This window comes from Hydra vulgaris, chromosome 01 (genome assembly GCF_038396675.1).
Source record: "Hydra vulgaris chromosome 01, alternate assembly HydraT2T_AEP".
Taxonomy (NCBI): Eukaryota; Metazoa; Cnidaria; class Hydrozoa; order Anthoathecata; family Hydridae; genus Hydra; species Hydra vulgaris.
This window is the reverse complement of record NC_088920.1, coordinates 1,157,501-1,162,806: the sequence shown is the minus strand read 5'-3', so window position 1 is coordinate 1,162,806 and position 5,306 is coordinate 1,157,501.

The window sequence follows — 5,306 nt, the reverse complement described above, 5'->3', positions numbered from 1 at the left end:
TTGTATATAGGAGCAAACTTCTCTTTTATATGACTACTTACATCATTCAATATTATATACATTTTTTATATAGAAAAAAATTATTTTAAACTTTAGATGGAAAATAAAAATTATCTAACCACTTCTATATTTTCCATTATCTGTTTTAGAAGATAAATCGATGACAACAAATCCATGAGGTTCTGACCAAGCATGCTTACAAAATCTTTTAAACTCATCTTCGTTCATATTACTAGAAACATGATCTCTATAAGTATGACTTAAATCTTTGAATCTTGAGGAAATAAGCAAATAAAATTGGCATTTTCTCTAATAGTTTGTCTAAGTAACATAAAAAAATTTTGTGCAAGATAGAAACAATCTACATTAATATGTCTTCCTCTTATATAATATTTTTTACACTTATTTTGTTTTGTTAATTGCAAATCTTCAAATAACATCAATTAATTCTTATGATTAGCAAGATCTTCAGGATCTGGTACATCTTCATCTGTTTCAAAAAACTTACACTCCATATCTGCTTTGTATTTCAAATTTCTTAAAATGTCTTTAATTATAAATTCTGGATTTGCATTTAATTTTTCTATTTCATCTTGAAGCTTAAACAATTCAAGAATAACTTCTTTTTGTAATTTTTTTTCTAAAGAGTTTTTCAATATTTTTTATTCTAGTTGAAAAAGAGATTGTCTAAAAACTTGTAAATTATTGTAGTCTAACCAACCAGGTCTTAAAAGTAAGTTTAATAAAAAAGTAGTTTTTCCACATCCAGACTTTCCAACTATAATTCCTTTTATACTTTTAGCTAACAATTTATTATTACTTCGCTTTTTTTATTTACATTCCATGGCAAATCTATAATGTCCATTTTTATATTGCAAGATATTTTTTTTATATATATAAAAATGTACTGCGTTAAATGTATAAACAAAACGAATACACTAAACTTGCAAAATGTTGTGAGTAAAAGCAATAGAAATATGTAACGTGGACTTGCGCTATTAGCGGAAAAACAAAAACTCAATTTGTATCATCCACTTGCACGGATCCAAAGGATCTAATTTTAATGGGTCTGAAAGACCTAATACAGAAGGTCATTTAGTAAGTTCAATTAATTCAATATCTAAAAAAATAAAATTACGATGGGCGAAGTTCCCTGGTGAAATGCGTTTACCTGGAATGAACTTTGCTGGTACTGGTACTAATTTAGATGAACGATTAACTTCTACTGATGCATATAAAGAATGGAGTAAACCTATTGATGGAGTTGATAATGCAGCTTTTCATCACGATCTTGCTTATAAATACTTTGATGATACTGCAAAAAGAAATTTAGCTGATAAAATTATGATCAAAGAAATGGAATCTATAAAAAATCCAACAATACTTAAAAGAATTGAACGAGGTATTATAAAATCTATTATAGCATCTAAATCAAAGTTTGGGTTAGGTCTTTCAGACCCATATGACTTAGGTGTTGAAACTAATCAAAAAAACTACCAACGATCAGTAAAATGGAAAAAGACAAAGACCTGAAATGGACTGACAAACTTGCAAACGTACTTCTTAAACCAGTTGTAAAATATTTCAGAAAAAGAAAAGTGATTGTAAATGCAATCGATGAAATATGGGGATCCGATTTAGTTGACATGCAATCTTTCTCCAAAATCAATGACGGTATAAAATACTTATTAATGGTGATAGATGTTTTTTCAAAGTATGGATGGGTTGTTCCATTGAAGAGTAAAACTAGAGTTAATGTTGCTAATGCTTTAAATAAAATCTTTCAAAATTCGAAAGATCTTAAAAAAAGAAAGTGTCAAAAAATATGGGTAGTTAAAAGCTTAGAATTTTATAATAAGCATGATAAAGCATTAGGAGTAGAATTATATTTAACTGAAAATGAAGAAAAAAGCTGTGTTGTTGAACTTTGGAATAGAAAAATGAAAGATAAAGTGTTTTTTAAAGTACTTTTCAGCTAATTCTACTAAAAAATATATTGACGTTTTAGATGAAAATGGTAAATAAATACAACAACACAAAGCATTCTTTAATTAAAATGACACCAGTTGAAGCTAGCGATAAATAGAATAAGAATATTGTTTGGTTCAATCTAAATGGAAATGTACGATCAGAGTCTGTAAAACCAAAGTTTTCAATTGGTGATGGAGTTAGGATAACTAAAAAGAAGACAACGTTTGAAAAAGGATACACACCGAGATGGACTTGAGAAGTTTTTTACGGTTTCAAAAATTCAGTTTACAGATCCTCCAACTTATAAATTAACTGACGATAATGGCGAAGAAATACAAGGTACTTTTTATGAACGATAACTGCAAAAAACGGATCAAAGCATATTTAGGATTGAAAAAGGTATTCGTAAACTTAAAAACAAATCATTAGTAAAGTGGTATGGATATCCTGATTCGTTCAACTCTTGGTTTGACAATAAAGAATTGATAAGTCTGAAATAAAAGGAGTAATTTACCATTACGCTTGAGGTAAATTTCATTTATGCTTAGAACCTCAATGAGGTTTCAGTTATGAAATTATAGCTTGAAAAATTCTTTGAATTTACAAAATTACAAAAAACTGCTCAGAGTTTGTAACCATAATATATTAATATACTATGGTTGTTACCATTGTCTTTATATTTTGGTTCAGAAAGTATGGTTATGATGTAATCATAATTTATATATAGATTATGGTTATGATGAAGTTTATTTTGGCTCAGAAATTATGGTTGAAGTTAAAGAGTAATTCCATGTCAAAACAACCAGGCCATGCAACCCTATTTCCTTGGATTTTTTTTATATTTTTACCATAGTTGGTACATTTTAAAATAAAATAAATCCCAAAATTTCAAGGTCTAACTCTAAACGGTTAGCGAGTAATGGTTGTTTTAATTTTAGCAACTATTAATGATTTGGTATTTTCCGCCATTTTTAAATTTACATTTCTCTTTACAAAACCAAGTCTTTAAACGTGTGAGTTCTAAAAATAAGTGACTTGGCTAATCTCTAGGTGAGGAATTTAAATTTATAAATAAAAAACTCATTTTATAATTAAAAAATACATAAATATCAATAATAAATGTTAAAATAATTGACACCTGCCACTGTAAAACTTTTAGGTGTGCGGTAAATTTTTTAAGCTTAAAACTTCAAATAAGATCATGGTATGTTTAAAGAATATTTTGTGAAAAAATCATTTATGCCAAATGCATAGTTTTGTAAATATATTACTTTTGTACTAAATATGTATATATAATTGCAGGCGTGGACCACGATTTTTTGGTGTTTGAGTTAAATAACTTTCAGATAAGTTCTATACTCCAAACCTTTGAATGTTCATACACATGTCATTTAAAGATGTTTTCCAAAAAATTGTGCTGCAAAGAGCCTGGGAACAAAAATACCCCAAAAAGTAGAAATCATCCGCCCAAACGTGAGGGGAATTGATTTTTCTAAACAGAAAAATTAATTGCTTTAATAAGACTAAAAATTGTACATATTTTTAAAATTTTGTCAATAAATCATTTGGCATTCAAAAGGTATAACCATGTAAAGTTTACAACCCCCTCAAAACGAGGGGGTTGTAAACTTTACATGGATTTCTAATTTTTAGGGTATTTTTGTTTCCTGGTTCTTTGTAGCGCAAATTTTTGCAAAACATCTTTAAATGACATTAGTATGAACATTCAAAGGTTTGGAGAATAGAACTTAACTGGAAGTTATTTAAAATACAACCCAAAATTCTCTGATTTTGTTTTTTTCAATTTTCGCCAAAGTACTTTAGGAAAAAGTGATAATTCCTATCTAAATCTAAGTGGTATTTAAGTTATGACAGTTTTTTAATGTATTTTTTTATTTTCTTTTTCTTCCTTGGTTCCATGCCTTTTCCAATTTAATTGCTTAATTCAGATATATTCATCTAATTTAAATGTTGCAATTAATTCTACATAAATAATGTAATTGTGCATTTTTAAATTTGCAAGTATAAGATTTATTATTTCATTATCAAAATGATTTCATATAATATTGGCAAAATTTTGAAGTCAGAATACCATTAAACCTCATATTCTAGAAAAAAAAAATTTTTTACTACATGACCTAGACACTGATAATCGTCAAAACATTTTATGGAGATCTGAGTTGTGTGCTTGTGAAGAACTATTCAGCAATTGTAATCACCATTTTCACTACTTGGAAAAAATTTGAAAGGAAAAATGACAATTGTTGTAATGTTTATAAAGTGCATAAAAAAAAATAAAAATAAAATGTAATTTGATTTCAAATATATTTTATGTAATTATATTGAAGAAACCTTTCTTTAATTTTCAAATTGTATTACTTTTCTGATAGATGTGGAGGACAGTATAAAAATTATAAAAATTTCCTAAGTCTATGCTATCGTTCAGAAGATTTTTTATTGGAATCTGAATGGATATTTTTTGCAACCAGTCAAGGCAAATCTTCTTGTGATGCAATAGATGGTACAGTAAAACAAACAACAGCAAGAGAAAGTTCAAAGAAAAATCAAATACTAACAATCGATGCAGCGTTTGAACTTTGCACTCAAAAAATGCACAAAAAAAAGTTCTTTAAAATTGATAAAGGAACTATGATTAATGTTTGAGCTTTTTTTTTTTTTATTTTATGTTAATTCACCTCTTCAAGGCCGAGAAGGCCACTACATACGAGGAGGCTACTTAATTGTGGTTATAACCCTCTCTCAACTCTATAATTCCGAAACACGAACCTTGACGAACAAGGCCGCTGCGCGGAGAAACAAGTTGAGCGCGGTACTACCAGGGACGTGGTGGGGATCGAACTCGGAACCTCTCACTACATGAAATAAACGATTTGAGAAGGGAAAAATAATACCAGGAAGTCGAGGATTTCACCATTGCATACCAGTTTCGAAAACATCTATGTTATTTAAAAAAACTAGTAACGATATAATTCCAAAATCTATTAATATAACTAAAAAATCAAGTTACCAAAATATAAGTTTAATAAACTTTGAGCTAATGAAGAAATACAAATATTACGCATGTACATATGACTCGTTTTGGTGGATTGCAGTAGTCGAAGAAAAAGATGAAGAGTATAATGATATAAAAATAAAGTTTATGCATCCGCACGGTCCATCTGAACAGTTTTTCTGGCCGACAAGGGATGATTATTGTTGGATACCAATCACTAATGTAACAACATTACAAAGTGCACCAAAAATAATATCAGACAAATATGAACTTTTAAAAAAAGGTTTTAACAAAATTAATAAGTATGTATTTGTAAATCACT